This window comes from Salmo salar, chromosome 05 (genome assembly GCF_965601325.2).
Source record: "Salmo salar chromosome 05, fSalSal1, whole genome shotgun sequence".
Classification (NCBI taxonomy): domain Eukaryota; kingdom Metazoa; phylum Chordata; class Actinopteri; order Salmoniformes; family Salmonidae; genus Salmo; species Salmo salar.
In genome coordinates, this window is record NC_138295.1 from 9,592,500 (window position 1) to 9,617,500 (window position 25,001).

The 25,001-nt window shown below is 48.0% G+C and overlaps 1 pseudogene; it reads left to right on the forward strand.

Moving 5' to 3' along the window:
- Positions 1-21,887: 21,887 nt before the first annotated feature.
- LOC145879614 (uncharacterized) lies at positions 21,888-22,506 on the forward strand (annotated as a pseudogene).
- Positions 22,507-25,001: the final 2,495 nt, after the last annotated feature.

Sequence of the window (25,001 nt, forward strand, 5' to 3'; positions counted from 1 at the left end):
TCATCTTTCCCTCAATCCTGACTAGTCTCCCAGTCCCTGCCGCTGAAAAACATCCGCACAGAAGGATGCTGCCACCACCATGCTTCACCGTAGGGATGGTGCCAGGTTTCCTCCAGATTTGACGCTTGGCATTCAGGCCAAAGAGTTCAATCTTGGTTTCATCAGACCAGAGAATCTTGTTTCTCATGGTCTGAGAGTCCTTTGGGTGTCTTTTGGCTGGCTGTCATGTGCCTTTTATAGAGGAGTGGCTTCCGTCTCACCGCTCTACCACAAAGGCCTGATTGGTGGAGTGCTGCAGAGATGGTTGTCCTTCTGGAAGGTTCTTCCATCTCCACAGAGGAACTCTGGAGCTCTGTCAGAGTGACCATCGGGTTCTTGGTCACCTCCCTGACCAAGGCCCTTCTCCCGCAATTTGCTCAGTTTCACCTGGCGGCCAGCTCTAGGAAGAGTCTTGGTGGTTCCAAACTTCTTACATTTAAGAATGATGGAGGTCACTGTGTTCTTGGGGACCTTTAATGCTGCAGAAATTGTTTGGTACCCTTTCCCACATTTGTGTCTCGGCACAATCCTGTCTCTGAGCTCTACAGACAATTCCTTCAACCTAATGGCTTGGTTATTGCTCTGGGACCTTATATAGACAGGTGTGTGCCTTTCCAAATCATGTCCAATCAATTGAATTTACCACAGGGGGACTCCAATAAAGTTGTAGAAACATTTCAAGGATGAACAAAGTGTCTGAATACTTATGTAAATAAGGTATTTCAGTTTTTTCTTTTCAATAAATTTTCTTTAAAAAAAATCAAACCTGTTTTCGCTTTGTCATTATGGGGTATTGTGTGTAGATTGATGAGGATTTTTTTTTTTTTAATCCATTTTAGAATAAGGCTGTAACGTCACAAAATGTGGAAAAACACAAGGGGTCTGAATACTTTCCCGAATGTACTGTATTTCCAACGAGAGCAGAGCAGCAACTGTCTGTCCTGCGACCACCATATCACCATCTGTACAGCAGCTTGGCATCAGTCATTAGCCACACTACAATTATCTACAGAGAGAGACGAGTACTTTTAGCCATATCCCAAAACACCTGTCCCTGTACTGCTTAGTTTACATTTAGTGACACTAGGGTCGCAGTTTAGGGACACTTTTGCTGATTTCAAATTAAATTATAAATACACAGGGACTCATTCCCATTTACTTTCATCTAATTTGTTAGTGCTTATTACACTGCCTAAGCAGCAGAAATATGTTTTTAATAGTTATGGTTGTAATGTTGGCAAGGACATCTGAAGCCAGTCAGCGACAGCATATGGAAACACCTCAACTTGTCTTAGTATTTGCCTAGTGCTGTGGCACTTGGATTCATTTGCAGTTTATATGCCTGTGATAATTGTAGGTGTCAACTTCCACTGTAAGCAATTTGCCAGAACATATAATATCAAATGAACATGTCAAATACTGCCTGTGTCTTTAGAGCTTATGTCTACTTCCTGAATGGACAAACCGTGTCACGATTGTCGTAAGGAGTGGACCAAAACGCAGCGGGAAAATGTATACTCATCTTCTTTTTTATTTGAAGAAGGAAAAACAAAATAAACACGTATACAAAAACAAACGACTCCAAACAGTCCCGTCAGGTGCAACAAACACTAAACCAGGAAATAACTACCCACAAACCCCCATTGAACAAACACCCCTATAAATAGGACCTTCAATCAGAGGCAACGAGAAGCAGCTGCCTCCAATTGAAGGTCAACCCAATAAACACCACCTAGAAATAGACCAACTAGAAATAACATAGAAATACACTAACAAAGAACATAACCCAAACAACCCCGAACCACACTAAACAAACACCCCCTGCCACGCCCCTGACCAAACTACAATAACAAACAGCCCCTTTACTGGTCAGGACGTGACAAACCGGTGTAATTCATATGATGGCCTAAAATGTAACAAGTGCCCAGAAACCTCACATGTCAAGTACCTGAGTCTTCACAGCAGAGACAAACCTCACATGTCAAGTGGCTGAGTCTTCACAGCAGAGTCAAACCTCACATGTCAAGTACCTGAGTCTTCACAGCAGAGACAAACCTCACATGTCAAGTGGCTGAGCCTTCACAGCAGAGACAAACCTCACATGTCAAGTGGCTGAGCCTTCACAGTAGAGACAAACCTCACATGTCAAGTGGCTGAGCCTTCACAGCAGAGACAAACCTCACATGTCAAGTGGCTGAGCCTTCACAGTAGAGACAAACCTCACATGTCAAGTGGCTGAGTCTTCACAGCAGAGTCAAACCTCACATGTCAAGTGGCTGAGCCTTCAGAGTAGACACGAGAACAACCAGTTGGAATCTTAATTGAGTGCACTATTTATTTTGGCCACCAGCGCCTTGACAACCGAGCAAACCTGGGTCTGGCCCGGGTCTGGCCTGGGTCTGGCCTGTGGATGGTGGAGAGAACAGGGTGGATGACGGAAAGAACAGGGTGGATGATGGAAAGAACAGGGTGGAGGGTGGGGAGAACAGGGTGGATGATGGAAAGAACAGGGTGAATGACGGAAAGAACAGGGTGGAGTGTGGAGAGAACAGGGTGGATGACGGAAAGAACAGAGTGGAGGATGGAGAGAACAGGGTGGAGGGTTTAGAGAACAGGATGGATAATGAAGAGAACAGGGTGGAGGGTTTAGAGAACAGGGTGGATAATGAAGAGAACAGGGTGGAGGTGGACATTTGTTTCCTAGGGGATTCAGGATCAATTACTTTTTAAGCCCCATTTATACTTGGTTCTAACATGCATCCTTTTGTCCTGATCTTGTCCACATTCTGATTGTGGACACATTTTCAGACAGGTGTAGACGATTAAAAGACACATTGTGATTTGATTGTGATCAGATCTTCCTGTCCACCTCTGGAGGTAGTCATGCACGTATTGTGTCTGGATATCTTACAAGTGTAGACAGATCTGGACAGAGAAACCATTTAAAATCATCAGTATCCCGCCCTCTAAAGTAATTGACAGGTGCCACCATTGACTTATGGCATCAATATATATAACATGTAAAAAATTATATATATAATATATTTTATTATTATTATTTATAAAAAATAGCTATCACATCATTTGCAGGAAATCTGTCACAATGTGGACAAAGTGGATGAATATGAGACACATTTTAATACCATGTGTAGATATAGTTGAGAAAATGTGTCCACAATCAGAATGTGGACAAGATCAGGACAAAGGATGCATGTTAGCAGCAGATAAAAACAAGGCTTTAATAAAAAGTATACTGCTGAGTGACTCGGTCCAGTTGTCATTACTGTTGTGAGGGATGTGGACAAGGTCCCCTCCACTCTGTTCTTTCCTACTTAATAATATAACGTGTAGGAGACAACATATTACATCAAACAGGTTTTCATTTCTTTGAGTTTGAGTACATTTTTTATGTTTACAGGGACAGTGTACGTTAATCAACGTTTCAGTAAAAGTGTCGGTTTTAGCCAGAAGTCCCTGGGAATATTAAATCAACCAAAGGGCAATATTGGACATTATTGTAGCACTGGAAAAGGTTATTTATATTTTCAACATTTCACTTTACAATACATGTAAATACATAGTCAGTTTTAACATTTAAATGTTATAAAAAAAAGATAAAAAACTTTTTCTACAAAGTTGTAACTAATCCGTTTGTCCTCTCTTGTTCCGAGTTCCTAGTCCATCGAAGCGACGCCAGCTAAGGATAACATCATTTTGCGGTCCAATCAATATGGGGAGACTGCAGTCTGTCAATTAAAGCTGCTAGTCAACTAATCCCCAAGGGCATTGTGGGAGTTTGGAGGGAATAAAGGAAGAAAAAGCGAAACGCTTTAATACCATCTAATGACGTTACCAAACGAATAGCCTCATACCGATGGGAACAAGCTAATCCAACCCTGGTCCTTTTCTAGTGGTCGTGTTCAAACCAGCCGCCTCCCCTCCTACTCCTTAACCCCTTATGGAGAGTCGCCTCCCCTCCAACTCCTAAACTAAACCTCTCATGGTGAGTACACACAATAGGCACCTGCAGGAGCCCCCTGTCAGCCCCGACTCTCACAACACCTCACTCCTTTACTGGGCCGTGACAGGGGGCTCAGGGTCTTATTTTCATCAATTAGTAAAAGCTTGTATTGGTCACTTCCTCTCTGCCCTGAAGGTGAGTGGAACATTCCTGTATTCATAGTGTCATTAGCAGAGTTATCAATGCCAACAAAGCTTTGAAAAGCTGTTTTTTTTTGTTGTTTTTTTTACTTTCGGGACTATGCAATTTAACGAAAAATAGACAATGTTGAGTCTATTAGTAAATCTTTAAAGACATCTGTTATAATAATTAAACTAAAGTGAGGTCAGTGGAATGGGACATCTTTGCTATCTTATCGAGTGATTACAACGTGGACTCATTATCAACCCCACCAACCACCATTTCCAGTATACTGAATTACACATTAACTCACTATATGCATTTCATGTCACAGACAGCGTGTACTGTCTAGCTTGAACACAGACAGTTAAATAGACAGAGTGAAGCAGGCTCTCAAGAGTCCCTCGTCTCCCATTCAGTCCAAGCTATAGCAGTAGCCCTCATTAGCAGCTAGCCATTATAACCCTGAAAAGAGACGGAGACTAAGGCTTTGATTGAACTTTTCCTCTCATTTCCTCTCCAGTGTTTAACTCAATTTTTTTGTGGCATTAGGGACAATCTGGGTGGAGTAGAGTGGGGATGATAGGTTAGGATGAATTATAGGAGGGTATTACTTACATTTACATTTCAGTCATTTAGCAGACGCTCTTATCCAGAGTGACAGGAGCAATTAAAGGTTAAGTGCCTTGCTCAAAGGAACATCGACTGATTTTTCACTTAGTCAGGGATTTGACCCAGCAACCTTTCACACATGCATATTAATGAACACTTGTACATGTGTCAAATAGGACAAATATAAGCACCTACCAAATTATTTTAATTATCCTTATTATTGTTACTGGCCCAATTCTCTTAACCGCTAGGCTACCTGCTGAGGTAACACACCAATCACATACTAATGCCGCAACTATATGCCACAATTTTCCTAGTATTTTTAACATGAATAGGGCTAACGGTCAGACCAACTTTGTGGTGTGAACAGAATAGTGCATAAGCCATGTGTGTCGGATAATATTCAGTTGATTTCATATGCTGGCAGTGTCATAAGCACCATATATGGACCATTTTCACACTAAGATCTGTATTTTGTCCACTTTACAATGTCACACATGTGGACTTCCAATGATGACTGTTTTCTTCCGTCCCTCTACTTTTGGGATTACAGTTGGATGAGCAGTTGACACTTAACTTGTCTGTGGAGACTCCTTTATTTCAGAAAGTCGTAGAAGAGTGGCTTGTCCCTCCGTGCCAAGAAAAGCTCTCGCTGCCGAAGAAAAGAGACAGATGGCTATTCCATTTAAAAACAGTGGCTCAGCGCACAGCGCTTCTCTAGACTCTGTAGATACTCTGCCGTTCAGTTTGCTAGAAGTCACGAGAAAGCAGATGCCGTTGCATATGGTTTTCTTCAAATGATCCGCTTCACTGGTGGGAAGGATGGACACTTCAAAACAAAGTTGTTATTGTTTTTTCTTCCCCCACAGTCTAGTCTGTGATCTGTTCCGTCTGTGATCCAAGACCCAAGGGTCAGGTATCTTTTGATTTGGTAGAAGTGGTCTAATGTTGGGTACTAACAGTGTTTGAGCGGGTGGATGGGTGAAACAAGGAACAGGCAGCCCCATTAAAAAAGCAATTAGTGAAGGGGAAGTGGGTGGATCACATCCCAACGGAACACTGGGAACACAACGAAACACTGGGGACACTACGGAAAATTGGGAACACTACAGAACACTGGAAACACTGGGAAAAGTACACTTGGAACACTACGGAAAACTGGGGACACTACGGAACACTGGGAAACATTTCAGAACACTGGGGAACACTATGGAACACTACAGAACACTATGGAAAACTGGGGGCACTACGGAACACTGGGGACCACTATGGAACACTGGGGACATTACAGAACACTGGGAACACTACAGAACACTAGGAACACAAGGAACACTACAGAACACTACAGAACACTGGGGAACATTATGGAACATTATGGACACCTGGGAACACTACGGAACACTGGGAACATTATGGAAACCTGGGAACACTACAGAACATTGGGAACATTATGGAACACTGGGGAACACTACAGAACACTGGGGAACATAATGGAACACTGGGAACACTATAGAACACTAGGAACACTACGGAACACTGGGGAACATTATTGAACACTGGGGAACACTATGGGACACTGGGAGCACTATGGGACACTGGGAGCACTACAGAACACTGGGGAACACTACCGAACACTGGGGAACATTATGGAATACTGGGAACACTACAAAACACTAGGAACACTACGGAACACTGGGAACATTACAGAACACTGGGAACACTACGGAACACTGGGAACACTACGGAACGCTGGGGAACATTAAGGAAATCTAGGAAAATTACAAAACACTGGGGAACGTTATGGAACACTGGGAACACTACAGAACACTGGGAAAACTATGGAGCACTATGGAAAACTGGGGGCACTACGGAAAACTGGGAACACTACGGAACACAGGAAACACTACGGAACACTGGGAACACTATGGAACACTGGGAACACTACGGAATACTGGGAACACTACGGAACGCTGGGAAAACTACGGAACGCTGGGAAAACTACGGAACGCTGGGGAACATTAAGGAAATCTAGGAAAACTACAAAACACTGGGGAACGTTATGGAACACTGGGAACACTACAGAACACTGGGAAAACTACGGAGCACTATGGAAAACTGGGGGCACTACGGAACACTGGGGAACGTTACGGAACACTGGGAACACTACGGAACACTACGGAACACTGGGAACACTACGGAACACTGGGAACACTATGGACACCTGGGAACACTACGGAACATTGGGAACATTATGGAACACTGGGGACACTACAGAACACTGGGGAACATTACGGAACATTATGGACACCTGGCAACACTACGGAACACTGGGAACATTATGGAAACCTGGGAACACTACAGAACATTGGGAACATTATGGAACACTGGGGAACACTAAAGAACACTGGGGAACACTACTGAACACTGGGGAACATTATGGAACACTGGGAACACTGGGGAACACTACAGAGCACTGGGGAACACTACGGAACACTGAGAACACTACGGAACACTGGGAACACTACAGAACACTGGGGAACATTACGGAACACTGGGGAACACTAAAGAACACTGGGGAACACTACCGAACACTGGGGAACATTATGGAACACTGGGAACACTGGGGAACACTACAGAACACTGGGGAACACTGGGAACACTACGGAAAACTGGGAACACTGCGGAGCACTACGGAACACTACGGAGCACTATGGAAAACTGAGGGCACTACGGAACACTGGGGACCACTATGGAACACTGGGGACATTACAGAACACTGGGAACACTACAGAACACTAGGAACACTACAGAACACTAGGAACACTACAGAACACTAGGAACACTACAGAACACTGGGGAACATTATGGAACATTATGGACACCTGGGAACACTACGGAACACTGGGAACATTATGGAAACCTGGGAACACTACAGAACATTGGGAACATTATGGAACACTGGGGAACACTACAGAACACTGGGGAACATAATGGAACACTGGGAACACTATAGAACACTAGGAACACTACGGAACACTGGGGAACATTATGGAACACTATGGGACACTGGGAACACTATGGGACACTGGGAACACTATGGGACACTGGGAAAACTACAGAACACTGGGGAACACTACCGAACACTGGGGAAAATTATGGAATACTGGGAACACTACAAAACACTAGGAATACTACGGAAAACTGGGAACACTACGGAACACTGGGAACATTACGGAACACTGGGAACACTACGGAACACTGGGAACACTACGGAACACTGGGAACACTACAGAACACTGGGATCACTGGGAACATTATGGAAACCTGGGAACACTACGGAACACTGGGAACATTACGGAACACAATGGAAAACTGGGGGCACTACGGAACACTGGGGACCACTATGGAACACTGGGGACACAACTGAACACAGGGAACACTACAGAACACTAGGAACACTACAGAACACTAGGAACACTACAGAACACTGGGGAACATTATCGAACATTATGGACACCTGGGAACACTACGGAACACTAGGAACATTATGGAAACCTGGGAACACTACGGAACATTGGGAACATTATGGAACACTGGGGGACACTACGGAACACTGGGAACACTACAGAACACTGGGAACACTACAGAACACTGGGAACACTACGGAAGCTCTGGACTGGGAACTGTCGCCAGAAGCTCTGGACTGGGAACTGTCGCCGGAAGCTCTGGACTGTGAAGGCGCAATGGAGGCCTGATGCGTGGGGCCGGTACAAGTGGCACCGGACTAGTGACACACACTTCAGGGCGAGTGCGGGGAGGAGGCACAGGACATACTGGACTGTGGAGGCGCACCGGAGATACAGTGCGTAGAGCCGGTGCAGGATGTACTGGACCGTAAAGAAGCACTGGAGGTCTGGAGCGTAGAGCTGGCACAACGCGTCCTGGACAGACCTTCACACGGCAAGTGCGGGGGGCTGGCACAGGACGCACTGGGTTGTGGAGGCGCACTGGAGACACGGTGTGTAGAACCGGCACACATTGTACCGGAACCGTGACACACACCTTAGGGCGAGTGCGTGGAGGAGACACAGGACGTACCAGACTGGGGAGACACACTGGGTGCCAGATGAGTGAAACTGGTGCATATGACACCGGACTGGTGTCACGCTCCTCAGCACGCCCGCTATGCAGCGCTCTCAACACCAACACCTCTCTCCGGAATCTTTCGTCGAGTTCCTCACTCGACTCCCCGACTGGCTCTGATTCACACCTCGGCTCCGCCGACCACTCTGTGCGCCGCCCCAAAACATTTTTGGGGCTGCCTCTCGGGCTTCCGTCGTGGTTGTGAACACCGGAGTCGTCGTTGATCCTCCTTCGCTGCCTCCGCCTGCTTCCATGGCAGGTTCTTGTCTCCTGCCATGATCTCCTCCCACATCCAGGAAGTCCTCTACCCCTTCTCTCCAAAGGCCAGGATCTCTGCTCCTCCTGGGCACGCTGCTTGGTCCGTTGGTGGTGGGATCTTCTGTCACGATTGTGTGTAGAGAAGGACCAAGGCGCAGCGTGCTCTGAGTTCCACATTTTATTTTAGTGAAACTTTACAACCAACAACAAAAAAAGAAACAACCTACAAACCGTGACGACAGAGGTGCAACATGCACTGACTCAAAATAAGATCCCACAAACAACAGGTGGGAAAAGGCTGCCTAAATATGATCCCCAATCAGAGACAATGAGATACAGCTGCCTCTGATTGGAAACCATATCAGGCCAACATAGAAATACAAAACTAGAGTACCCACCCTAGCCACACCCTGACCTAACCAAAATAGAGAATAAAAAGGATCTCTAAGGTCAGGGCGTGACAGGAGCATCATGGACTACTGGGAACACTACAAAACACTAGGAACACTACGGAACACTGAGGAACACTAAGGAACACAAGGACCACTATGGAACAAATCAAATCAAATGTATTTCTATAGCCCTTCTTACATCAGCTGATATATCAAAGTGCTGTACAGAAACCCAGCCTAAAACCCCAAACAGCAAGCAATGCAGGTGTAGAAGCATGGTGGCTAGGAAAAAAACTCCCTAGAAAGGCCAAAACCTAGGAAGAAACCTAGAGAGGAACCAGGCTATGAGGGGTGGCCAGTCCTCTTCTGGCTGTGCTGGGTGGAGATTATAACAGAACATGGCCAAGATGTTCAAATGTTCATGAATGACCAGCATGGTCAAATAATAATATTCACAGTAGTTGTCGAGGGTGCAACAAGTCAGCACCTCAGGAGTAAATGTCAGTTGGCTTTTCATAGCCGATCATTCAGAGTATCTCTACCGCTCCTGCTGTCGCTAGAGAGTTGAAAACAGCAGGTCTGGGACAGGTAGCATGTCCGGTGAACAGGTCAGGGTTCCATAGCCGCAGGCAGAACAGTTGAAACTGGAGCAGCAGCACGGCCAGGTGGACTGGGGACAGCAAGGAGTCATCATGCCAGGTAGTCCTGAGGCATGGTCCAAGGGCTCAGGTCCTCCGAGAGAGAGAAAGAGAGAAAGAGAGAATTAGAGAGACCATACTTAAATTCACACAGGACACCGGATAAGACAGGAGAAATACTCCAGATATAACAGACTGACCCTAGCCCCCAACACATAAACTACTGCAGCATAAATACTGGAGGTTGAGACAGGAGAGGTCAGGAGACACTGTGGACCATCCGATGATAGCCCCGGACAGAGCCAAACAGGCAGGATATAACCCCACCCACTTTGCCAAAGCACAGCCCCTACACCACTAGAGGGATATCTTCAACCACCAACTTACCATCCTGAGACAAGGCCAAGTATAGCCCACAAAGATCTGGGAACATTACAGAACACTCGGAACACTACGGAAAACTGGGTACACTACGGAACACTGGGAACACTACAGAACACTGGGAACACTACGGAACACTAGGAACACTGCATAACACTGGGTAACATTATGGAACACTGGGAACACTCCTGGGACACTGGGAACACTACAGAACACTGGAGAACACTACAGAACACTAGGAACACTACGAAAACTGGGAACACCACGGAACACTGTGGAACACTAAGGAACACAAGGAACAGTATGGAAAACTGGGAACACTACAGAACACTACGGAACACTACTGAACACTGGGAACATTACAGAACACTGGGAACACTACGGAACACTGGGAACACTACGGAACACTGGGAACACTACGGAACACTGGGGAACATTATGGAACACTGGGAACACTATGGGATACTGGGAACACTACGGGACACTGGGGAACATTATGGAACACTGGGAACACTACGGAACACGGGGAACACTACGGAACACTGGGAACACTACGGAACACTGGGAACACTACGGAACACTGGGAAAACTACAGAACGCTGGGAAAACGACGGAATGCTGGGGAACATTAAGGAAATCTAGGAAAACTACAAAACACTGGGGAACGTTATGGAACACTGGGAACACTACAGAACACTGGGAAAACTACGGAGCACTATGGAAAACTGGGGGCACTACGGAACACTGGGGAACGTTACGGAACACTGGGAACACTACGGAACACTGGGAACACTACGGAACACTGGGAACACTATGGACACCTGGGAACACTACGGAACATTGGGAACATTATGGAACACTGGGGACACTACAGAACACTGGGAACACTACGGAACACTGGGAACACTACAGAACACTAGGAACACTACAGAACACTGGGGAACATTACGGAACACTGGGGAACACTAAAGAACACTGGGGAACACTAACGAACACTGGGGAACATTATGGAACATTATGGACACCTGGGAACACTACGGAACACTGGGAACATTATGGAACACTGGAAACACTATGGAATACTGGGAACACTACGGAACACTGGCAACACTACAGAACACTGGGTAACATTATGAAACACTGGGAACACTATGGAATACTGGGGAACATTCTGGAACACTGGGAACACTACAGAACACTGGGAACACTACGGAACACTGGGAACACTACCGAACACTGGGGGACATTATGGAACACTGGGAACACTACAGAACACTGTGAGCACTACGGAACACTGGGGAACATTATGGAACACTGGGAACGCTACAGAACATTGGGAACACTGGGAACACTACAGAACACTAGGAACACTACAGAACACTGGGGAACATTACGGAACCCTGGGGAACACTAAAGAACACTGGGGAACACTAACGAACACTGGGGAACATTATGGAACATTATGGACACCGGGGAACACTACGGAACACTGGCAACACTACAGAACACTGGGAACACTACAGAACACTGGGGGACATTATGGAACCCTGGGAACACTACAGAACACTGTGAGCACTATGGAACACTGGGGAACATTATGGAACACCGGGAACACTACAGAACACTGGGTAACATTATGAAACACTGGGAACACTACGGAATACTGGGGAACATTCTGGAACACTGGGAACACTACAGAACACTGGGAACACTACGGAACACTGGGAACACTACAGAACACTGGGGGACATTATGGAACCATGGGAACACTACAGAACACTGGGGAACATTATGGAACACCGGGAACACTGCATAACACTGGGGAACACTGCATAACACTGGGGAACACTACGGAACACTGGGAACACCACGGAACACTGAGGAACACTAAGGAACACAAGGACCACTATGGAACAAATCAAATCAAATGTATTTCTATAGCCCTTCTTACATCAGCTGATATATCAAAGTGCTGTACAGAAACCCAGCCTAAAACCCCAAACAGCAAGCAATGCAGGTGTAGAAGCATGGTGGCTAGGAAAAAAACTCCCTAGAAAGGCCAAAACCTAGGAAGAAACCTAGAGAGGAACCAGGCTATGAGGGGTGGCCAGTCATCTTCTGGCTGTGCTGGGTGGAGATTATAACAGAACATGGCCAAGATGTTCAAATGTTCATGAATGACCAGCATGGTCAAATAATAATATTCACAGTAGTTGTCGAGGGTGCAACAAGTCAGCACCTCAGGAGTAAATGTCAGTTGGCTTTTCATAGCCGATCATTCAGAGTATCTCTACCGCTCCTGCTGTCGCTAGAGAGTTGAAAACAGCAGGTCTGGGACAGGTAGCATGTCCGGTGAACAGGTCAGGGTTCCATAGCCGCAGGCAGAACAGTTGAAACTGGAGCAGCAGCACGGCCAGGTGGACTGGGGACAGCAAGGAGTCATCATGCCAGGTAGTCCTGAGGCATGGTCCAAGGGCTCAGGTCCTCCGAGAGAGAAAGAGAGAAAGAGAGAATTAGAGAGACCATACTTAAATTCACACAGGACACCGGATAAGACAGGAGAAATACTCCAGATATAACAGACTGACCCTAGCCCCCAACACATAAACTACTGCAGCATAAATACTGGAGGTTGAGACAGGAGGGGTCAGGAGACACTGTGGACCCATCCGATGATAACCCCGGACAGGGCCAAACAGGCAGGATATAACCCCACCCACTTTGCCAAAGCACAGCCCCTACACCACTAGAGGGATATCTTCAACCAACAACTTACCATCCTGAGACAAGGCCGAGTATAGCCCACAAAGATCTGGGAACATTACAGAACACTGGGAACACTACGGAAAACTGGGTACACTACGGAACACTGGGAACACTACAGAACACTGGGAACACTACGGAACACTAGGAACACTGCATAACACTGGGTAACATTATGGAACACTGGGAACACTCCTGGGACACTGGGAACACTACGGAACACTGGAGAACACTACAGAACACTGGAGAACATTATGGAACACTGGGAACACTACAAAACACTAGGAACACTACGAAAACTGGGAACACCACGGAACACTGTGGAACACTAAGGAACACGAGGAACACTACTGAACACTGGGAACATTACAGAACACTGGGAACACTACGGAACACTGGGAACACTACAGAACACTGGGAACACCATGGAACACTGGGGAACATTAAGGAACACTAGGAAAACTACACTACACTGGGGAACAGTATGGAACACTGGGAACACTACAAAACACTGGAGAACATTATGGAACACTGGGAACACTACAAAACACTAGGAACACTACGAAAACTGGGAACACCACGGAACACTGTGGAACATTATGGAACACTGGGAACACTACGGAACACTGTGGAACACTAAGGAACACGAGGAACAGTATGGAAAACTGGGAACACAACGGGACACTGGGGAACATTATGGAACACTGGGAACACTACGGAACACTGGGAACACTACGGAACACTGGGAACACTACGGAACACTGGGAACACTACGGAACACTGGGAAAACTACGGAACGCTGGGGAACATTAAGGAAATCTAGGAAAATTACAAAACACTGGGGAACGTTATGGAACACTGGGAACACTACAGAACACTGGGAAAACTACGGAGCACTATGGAAAACTGGGGGCACTACGGAACACTGGGGAACGTTACGGAACACTGGGAACACTACGGAACACTGGGAACACTAAGGAACACTGGGAAAACTACGGAACGCTGGGAAAACTATGGAACGCTGGGAAAACTACGGAACGCTGGGGAACATTAAGGAAATCTAGGAAAACTACAAAACACTGGGGAACGTTATGGAACACTGGGAACACTACAGAACACTGGGAAAACTACGGAGCACTATGGAAAACTGGGGGCACTACGGAACACTGGGGAACGTTACGGAACACTGGGAACACTACGGAACACTGGGAACACTACGGAACACTGGGAACACTATGGACACCTGGGAACACTACGGAACATTGGGAACATTATGGAACACTGGGGACACTTCAGAACACTGGGAACACTACGGAACACTGGGAACACTACAGAACACTAGGAACACTACAGAACACTGGGGAACATTACGGAACACTGGGGAACACTAAAGAACACTGGGGAACACTAACGAACACTGGGGAACATTATGGAACATTATGGACACCTGGGAACACTACGGAACACTGGGAACATTATGGAACACTGGAAACACTATGGAATACTGGGAACACTACGGAACACTGGCAACACTACAGAACACTGGGTAACATTATGGAACACTGGGAACACTACAGAACACTGTGAGCACTACGGAACACTGGGGAACATTATGGAACACTGGGAACGCTACAGAACATTGGGAACACTGGGAACACTACAGAACACTAGGAACACTACAGAACACTGGGGAACATTACGGAACACTGGGGAACACTAAAGAACACTGGGGAACACTAACGAACACTGGGGAACATTATGGAACATTATGGACACCTGGGAACACTACGGAACACTGGGGAACACTAAAGAACACTGGGGAACACTAACGAACACTGGGGAACATTATGGAACATTATGGACACCTGGGAACACTACGGAATACTGGGGAACATTCTGGAACACTGGGAACACTACAGAACACTGGGAACACTACGGAACACTGGGAACACTACAGAACACTGGGGGACATTATGGAACACTGGGAACACTACAGAACACTGTGAGCACTACGGAACACTGGGGAACATTATGGAACACTGGGAACGCTACAGAACATTGGGAACACTGGGAACACTACAGAACACTAGGAACACTACAGAACACTGGGGAACATTACGGAACACTGGGGAACACTAAAGAACACTGGGGAACACTAACGAACACTGGGGAACATTATGGAACATTATGGACACCTGGGAACACTACGGAACACTGGGAACATTATGGAACACTGGAAACACTATGGAATACTGGGAACACTACGGAACACTGGCAACACTACAGAACACTGGGAACACTACAGAACACTGGGTAACATTATGAAACACTGGGAACACTACGGAATACTGGGGAACATTCTGGAACACTGGGAACACTACAGAACACTGGGAACACTACGGAACACTGGGAACACTACAGAACACTGGGGGACATTATGGAACACTGGGAACACTACAGAACACTGTGAGCACTACGGAACACTGGGGAACATTATGGAACACTGGGAACGCTACAGAACATTGGGAACACTGGGAACACTACAGAACACTAGGAACACTACAGAACACTGGGGAACATTACGGAACACTGGGGAACACTAAAGAACACTGGGGAACACTAACGAACACTGGGGAACATTATGGAACATTATGGACACCTGGGAACACTACGGAACACTGGGAACATTATGGAACACTGGAAACACTATGGAACACTGGGAACCCTACGGAACACTGGGGGACATTATGGAACCCTGGGAACACTACAGAACACTGTGAGCACTACGGAACACTGGGGAACATTATGGAACACCGGGAACACTACAGAACACTGGGTAACATTATGAAACACTGGGAACACTACGGAATACTGGGGAACATTCTGGAACACTGGGAACACTACAGAACACTGGGAACACTACGGAACACTGGGAACACTACAGAACACTGGGGGGACATTATGGAACCCTGGGAACACTACAGAACACTGGGGAACACTATGGTACACTGTCATTTGGACCCAATCTGAGACTTCAGCCAATTAATATTTTGTAATGTCAGTACTCTGCTATTCAGACTCCTGGTCTCTTCCATTGAACCCTTCAGAAATGGCCTAAACAATATGATCAGGCTGACTTTGTAAATTATATCAGCTTGTCCCTGAAAGTGGATCATCCTATCAACTGGCTTAATTACACCTTGCACAAGCATTGATGTCCTGTTTTTTTATTTTTGTATGTTTATTTGCCATGTTGAATTATGGGGTTCAAATTAGCTTCATTTTCACAGTGAAAGTTTTGTTTGTTGCTACAAGAATGTTATTATCCACGAGAGAGCTAAAAAGAAAACACACTGCAGAAAAGGAGAATCTAAATCAGTCATCAGGCAAAATATTATCATTTGCAGTGAACAGCGGGATCTGGGCGTTGGGTGGTGATTGAAGGGAGCATGGTACAAATACCTTCCTGTCCCTGCCAGAGGTGCCAAGCCCTGGGGTGGTGGAGGAGGGTGGAGGGGGTGGCGGAGTGTGGTGGAGCTCTGCAGCAGGCAGACTCCTCCAATGGAAGGCCCTGAGCAAGTCATCTGTGGTGACAACAAGATACATTCATTATCAGCTACTAACACTCCCCTCACAGCTTCTCTTCATCACAAACACACACACGCACCTACTCTTCATCAGCAGGCCTGGCCGGCAGCTGAGGTGCCAAAGCTGAGCGGGCTGGGCGAGCACTGCTGCCGCACGGCACTCTGGGTAGTGGGCACTCCTCCTGGTACCCACACCCACACACATCTCCTGCAGTCCCAGGTGCTGATGATCACACGCTGGTGTTGGTAGCATGGTAAGTACTGCAGGTATCTATGTTTTATCATGGACTGAGACAGTCATGGAAATCAGTGTGTATATCTAGAACCGATACATAGTTAAAAAGGTAACCGTTCCTGAACCAAAAAGCTGCATATGGTCTCTACAGGACACATCAGTCAGACAGGACGTTCTAGAGTTCTATTAGAGCATATTGTGAGAAAGGCATTTTGGATAGACACTTCAAAAGTCAATGTTCTGCACTTTCACCATGTAGACACAAGAAAGAGAGTGCTGTGTGTGTTTGCGTGCATGTGTAAGTGTTTGCACGTGTGTGTGTGTGTGTGTGTGTGTGTGTGTTTGAGTGTGTTTGTTTGCGTGTGTGTGTGTGTGTGTGTGTGTGTGTGTGTGTGTGTGTGTGTGTGTGTGTGTGTGTGTGTGTGTGTGTGTGTGTGTGTGTGTGTGTGTGTGTGTGTGTGTGTGTGTGTGTGTGTGTGTGTTGGGGACGATGGACTAGCCCTGGGGCATCACAGGTGTGTGTGAAAGACAGACAGAAAGACAGGGCTCGGAGAGCACTGACAAAGACGGAAGAAAAAATAAACAAAATGCAAAGCTAGAATGTCACATTTTAATGTGTGTGTGCCTGCATGCCTGCGTGCCTGCATGCCTGCGTGCCTGCATGACTGTGTGCCTGCATGCCTGCGTGCCTGCATGCCTGCGTGCCTGCATGCCTGCGTGCCTGCATGACTGCGTGCCTGCATGACTGCGTGCCTGCATGCCTGTGTGCCTGTGTGCCTGCATGCCTGTGTGCCTGCATGCCTGTGTGCCTGTGTGCGAGTGTTTGCGTACGTGCGTGTTCTGTGTGTCTGGAGGTGTTGTGTGTGAGAGAATCCCTAAAGTCTTTCGATAGAGGTGTGCTGTGCTGTGCTGTGTTTGGCCCCTAGTGTGAGCAATGTGTACTGTGTTTGGCCGTCCATCCATCACCTGAGCTACCAGCTGCACCCCTGAGATGGGACAGCTAGGAGGACAGCTGAGCCGGGGTTTGGACATGAAGCTAGGGTTGGGGTTGGTGTTAGGATTAGGGTAATGGCTAGGGCTGGGGTTGGTGTTAGGATTAGGGTAATGGCTAGGGTTGGGGTAGGGGTTAGGATTAGGGTAATGGCTAGGGATGGGGTTGGTGTTAGGGTTAGGGTAATGGCTAGGGTTAGGGTTGGTGTTAGTTAGGGTTAGGTTTTAATGTGGTGGAGCACACCAAGAGAGACACACACACACTCCCACTCGGGAAGGCAGGAGAGAGAGAGAAGCTATGAGCGGCAGACTAAGACGTGACTGTGGGCTTTGTTCCAAGCTGAATATCGCGCGGATAGACCGGCATTTCAAGTCTGTCCATGCACTTAAGCCTGGTACTATTAAATGGAAGTGTGCTATGCAATCTTGCCGGCTTTCAGCCGAGAGACAGCGGCCCGGATCATGGAAGAGTACGCAGCCTAACAACGATGTTGCACCGCGGCTGGAGCCCTGGGAGAACCCTGTGTATTTCCAGTGTGTGGGAAGTGAGTTGTGCGTGGATCAGCAGCTGTTGGACGAGAGTGAGCAGGCGGTGGCGACTGGGCCGGTGCAGTCAACCAGCCAGATCGGTGGTGAACCACGCTCGGAACCGAGGGAGCGAGGCTGCGCGGAGGCGACTTCCACGGAGAGCGAGAGCGATGAAGGCGGCGGTGTGGATTCCGGAATTGAAGGTTGGAGAAATGTAATTTTGACTGAATATGAGCACTTTGCTACGGGTAGAAACCCTTCAGTTAAACGAATTGACAATTGTCGCACCAGTCTATCCCGAGTACGGAAATTCCTCCGCTATATGTCAGAGGGCAAGGCCGATGAAGGACTGTGTTCTCTGGATAACTACAGACGTGCGTCTGAGTGGTACGGTCAATGTGAAGACCGTTGTTTGGCACCATCCACGTTAAAAATGTACCGATCCGATGTTCGAAGTTTCTTGAACTATCTCATTCAGTTCCGGCCAGAAGGTCTGCAGGCTAGAGCCAGTAAAATCCGAAAGTTGTTACTCTGCTTGGCAAAGATGGACAGGGATTCACGGCAGAGCCAGGCAACACACAGGGCAAAATTCCGCAAACGCTGCAGGGACGAGGTGCTCAGCGCTGCGGAGTTAAGCCGATTTGTTGAGCAAAGCAATCAAGCTATTCCTTCGGTTCTCAGTAGGCTGGAGGTCCGACCCACCTGCGCTGATAGACGTAGGTTTGCGGCTCTCATGTCCAGCCGGTTGGCCATCTTTAATGGCACTCGACGATCCCCAGTCACCACATTCAGTGAGAGGGAATTTACTGAAGTAACCCCGGAAAGTGGGGGTTATCAGATGTCTATTTCAAGCCACAAAACGAACTATAGCTTCGGTGAGTGCAGAATTGTTCTATCTGTGCAGGAATACACTTGGCTTAAACGATTCCATCAGATCAGGCCTCATCTGAGTGGAATCACCTCAGACACAACACTCTTCTTTTTCACGTCCTGCGGTCAACCGTACAGCAATATCTGTGAGTATGTGGGCCAGCTATTTGAAGAAATTGGCATTGGAAGTAAAGTCACCTTCGGTACAATTCGACGAAGCATTGCTACATTGAACTTTAATCAAGGCTCGGTTAAAGACCGGGGGACTGTGGCTGACCATATGTGTCATTCTCTGGAAACCCAGGCACGGTACTACCGGTTCCATAATTTGCCTCGTAACGCCAGCCGAGCGCGGACACTAATTGAGGGACAAATCAACCCATGATTCACTGATAAATAAAGACTATTTATTTGAAACTCACCCATGTCTTTGTGTGTGTGTCATTTGGTCTTGGGCCCGTAGTAGGGTGCTGTCAGGGTGGGTATGGAGGTCCCTATACCCTTTAAAAGTATTTAAAACAGTTATAAAATGTCACCCCTGGTAACCCAAAATAAAACCAGGTGCCCGTTTGGACTTAGTGCAATTTCTGAGAAGAAAAACATAGAATATTTTCTGAAGATTTTTTAAAACTTCCATAAATCAGCCAGGCCGGCCCCCATTGACTTGGGCCCGTAGTAGGGTGCTGTCAGGGTGGGTATGGAGGTCCCTATACCCTTTAAAAGTATTTAAAACCGTTTTTAAAAAATGGTCCTGGTAACCCAAAATAAAACCAGGTGCCCGTTTGGACTTAGTCTCTGAAGCAAACTGAAAAGTTGGCACTTTGTAACTTTTTTGACCAAAATCTGAAATTTTCAAATAATGATTAAAAATACTTCCTGAGGGGCTAGAGTTCCCAAATTTTGGCTCATAACCTCTCTCGTGATGGGTAACAATTATCCCCTGTTTATAAAATGTCGCATCTATAGTAAGTATTTTTTTCTGTTCCGGGAACTTTTTTTCGAAAACTTCAAACTCGATTTTCTATTATAAATTTTTATGGAAAAACGGTTTAAATTATATGGAAATGTTCGTTTATATGGGCCATTTCGTGCAAAAAAAACCCCATCAGGATTGGAGTTGTACTTTTCGATTTATTCAAGTTTAAAGTGTTTTTTTTCTGGTCCGGATTTTCATACGGGAGAACGGGGAAAAAAATATACTGTGTGAGTAACACAGTGAAGATCGGTAAATTCCGTATTCCCGTCTTTACACAGTCATGCCCGTGTGGGGCAGACAGGTACCGGCGCGAAATCAGAAACCTGGTTTTTGACAACACGACTTCCATGGCCTAGAAGCTCGGGGATAGTGGCAAACTACTAGTCCGATTAAATAAATGCGAAACGGACACTTCTGAGGGTTGCTTGTCCCTCGGAACCATGGTAGTTCGGTCCATATCCCTTCGACGACCGATTGATGGTTACTACTCATGCCGAATAGGGAGAGCTTTACGGACACTTTTGAGGGTTACAAGCCCCTCAGAACCGTGGGTACTTTGGACCATATCCCTCCGGTGCCCGATTGGTCCTAAGTATTGATCCGATTTTCCCAGCTTGGTGGTGGGAGGATATTGAGCTCTGTCTTGGACAGGTGCTCTATCCCAGCTATCACCTTGTGGGTGTGGGTCCTCCATGACCATGGTTCTTGTCCCATGAATGTGTCTGTCCCTAACTTCCAACATGTTGCGTATCCATGGTTGTCCTCTGTTGTCGAGCCTGTTTTACATCTTCTGACCGATTTGCAATCTATTTCCACCTGGGAGGGCCCCTGTCGGCCGGCCATTGGTCGGTGTTCAGACGGACGGTTCCTCCCGCCCCATGTGGAATTGCCTCTATCGGGGGAGCCCCTGTCGGAGACGGTTATCCCCGTCTTGATGACAAGCTTCAGCCGCGCTCCGTTCGTGCGAGATCTAGCCGACCCGTCTGTCTCAGTGGCCCTACATTGGTGTTCCGGTTCGGGGAGTGGAGTACCCAGGTAGCGATGCCTGAGGATGACGTTCACCCATGCCGTACCGGCGCCAGAAACACATGTATTTCTCAAACCCTGTCTTTTATCCCCGTTGATGGCGTTCCGAATAAACCCTCCAGCTAAGACAAGATACCTGATTAAGCGGTGCCCCGGCACCTGTGGCTCCGGCCACGGGCAGTTCAGGGCCTCCCGCTGGGCGCACGGTGGATTGACCCAGGGCCTCCTCCCCTCACGGGATAGGAGTGGTCCCTGGCTGTTCTCCGCTTAGTGTGCTCGGGTACAACCTCTATGTTGTGAGTGGCTACCTGGTTGATCCTGCCAGTAGCATATGCTTGTCTCAAAGATTAAGCCATGCAAGTCTAAGTACACACGGCCGGTACAGTGAAACTGCGAATGGCTCATTAAATCAGTTATGGTTCCGTTGATCGCTCCAACGTTACTTGGATAACTGTGGCAATTCTAGAGCTAATACATGCAGACGAGCGCTGACCTCCGGGGATGCGTGCATTTATCAGACCCAAAACCCATGCGGGCCAATCTCGGTTGCCCCGGCCGCTTTGGTGACTCTAGATAACCTCGAGCCGATCGCGCGCCCTTTGTGGCGGTGACGTCTCATTCGAATGTCTGCCCTATCAACTTTCGATGGTACTTTCTGCGCCTACCATGGTGACCACGGGTAACGGGGAATCAGGGTTCGATTCCGGAGAGGGAGCCTGAGAAACGGCTACCACATCCAAGGAAGGCAGCAGGCGCGCAAATTACCCACTCCCGACTCGGGGAGGTAGTGACGAAAAATAACAATACAGGACTCTTTCAAGGCCCTGTAATTGGAATGAGTACACTTTAAATCCTTTAACGAGGATCCATTGGAGGGCAAGTCTGGTGCCAGCAGCCGCGGTAATTCCAGCTCCAATAGCATATCTTAAAGTATGGAATAGAGAGAATAGCCTTTCACCTTGACAGGTGTTTCCTCCTTAGTAGGAGAGAGAGAGAATGGCCTACACACATTGACAAGTGTTTCCTCCTTCGTAGGAGAGAGAGAGAATGGCCTACACACATTGACAAGTGTTTCCTCCTTACTAGGTGAGAGAGAGAGTAGCTATTCACCTGACATATGATTTCTCCTTAGTAGGGGATAGAGAGAATGGCCTACACACATTGACAAGTGTTTCCTCCTTAGAAAGAGAGAGAGAGAATGGCCTTTTCACCTTGACAGGTGGTCATCCTTAGTAGGAGATATAGAGAGTAGCTATTCACCTGACATATGATTCCTCCTTAGTAGGAGATAAAGAGAATGGCCTAGACACATTGACAAGGGTTTCTCCTTAGTAGGAGATATAGAGAAGCTATTCACCTGACACATGATTTCTCCTTAATAGGAGATAGAGAGGAGGGCCTTCTCACCTTGAGAGGTGTTTTCTCCTTAGTAGGAGATATAGCTATACAGTGGGCGTTTCCGGACACCGACAGGGCATACGATCAGGATCCTCCACAGCCCTGGTTCCGGGGGCCCGGGGAGGAAGCTATGGGAAGGAGATAAACCGGTGTGGCCAAGTAAGCGCCACAAGCGCAGGGCAGGCGAAGGGTAAGCGGGGAGGAAACCACCTGGGAGGGCCCCTGTCGGCCGGCCATTGGTCGGTGTTCAGACGGACGGTTCCTCCCGCCCCACGTGGATAGCCTCTATCGAGGGAGCCCCTGTCGGAGACGGCCCCGTCCTACTGACAAGCTTCAACCGCGCCCCGTACGAGCGAGATAAGGAGGGAGAGTGAGCGGACATTTTTCCCTCGAGAGGGACTCCGGATGGGAAAGAGAGAGAGAGAAGGGCCTTTCCACCTTGATAGGTGATTTCTCCTTAGTAGGAGATATACAGGATAGCTAGTCACCGTGATGTGACTGCTCCCCAGTAGGGTGGAAGAGTATGGCCTTTCACCTGACAGGTGGCTATCCTCAGAAGGATAGAGAGAGAATGGCCCTTTCACCCTGACAGGGGCTTTCTCCTTAGTAGGAGATAGAGAGAGCTGCCTGTCCACCTGACAGTGTCTTCCCCTTAGTAGGGGATAGAGAGATGGCCTTCTCACATTAACAGTGAAGCTATAACATCTATATTTCTTCTACTGTTAGTGTTATAGATGCACAGGAGATATACTCTACACACACAATCCCATACTTTGATAGCACTTTAAACAATAAGCGTCACCAGAACCAGGCCAGTTGGCACATACCTAGGGGGCTCCATATGGGGCTGAGCAGGACCCGGAGGCATACCTCGGGCGGCCAAGGTAGGGAGGCAAGGGCAAACCCAAAACCCCCGCTTGGCAATAACCAGGGAAGAAAGAGAGAGTAGGGAAAGTCTTGGGAGGACAGCACTGGGAGGTAAGGGAGGGGCCCTCTAGTAGGGCCCCTCCAGCCCCTACCAGTGTGATGCCACCTGAAAGGTATCGGATTGGTGGTTGCAGGTGAGTGCAAGGAGGTAAAGGGGGGATATCCAACAGGGCCCCCACAATAACTCCAGGCACGAAGCCTTGTGTGCGTGGTCCACGAACTCACCAACTGGGCGGCGTCAGGGGGGATGAGGAGGGGGCCTACATGTGGCCTCTTCGGACCCCCCTGGTTGTCGCCGGTAGGAGAGCGACCGGGCCGTCTCTGGCAGGCTAGTATGGGGAGGTAAGGGAGGGGTCCTCTAGCAGGGCCTCGCCAACCCCTCGCCGTAGGATGCCAGTCAGGAGCAGAGCAGTGGCTGAGCAGAGAGAAAGGCCAACTGATCAATGCGAAGCAGCCTCCGTCGGGTTAGTGGGAGGAGGTAAGGGGGGGGCCCTCTAGTAGGACCCCCCCAACCCCTACTCCCACGACACCGGGCGGAGGTACTGATCTAGCTCTGGCAGGAGGGCATAGGGAGGTAAGGGGGGAGCCCTCGAGTAGGGCTGCCCCAAACCCTCCCTTATGACGCCTGTCATGGCGCGGGACCAGCCGTAAAAAATGAATGTGGGCGGTGTGGGGACGCTCAAACCCTCCCTATACGCCGCCCATTAGGATTTGGTTCAAGTACACACGGTCTAAGATACAGAGGGAAAAGAGCCAGGACCACACATACCATATGGGAGCTAGAGGGGACTAGAGGGATATTATTAATAGATACAGGATACAGGATTATTAATAGATATAGATACCTGCGGTGGGCGGTCCCGGACACCGTCAGGTCGTGCGATCAGGTCCTCCACAGCCCCATGCTCCGGGGGCCCTGGGAGAAGCTACGGGAAGGAGATACACCGGTGTGGCCAAGTAAGCGCCACAAGCGCAGGGCAGGCGAAGGGTAAGCGGGGAGGAAACCACCTGGGAGGGCCCCTGTCGGCCGGCCATTGGTCGGTGTTCAGACGGACGGTTCCTCCCGCCCCACGTGGTTAGCCTCTATCGAGGGAGCC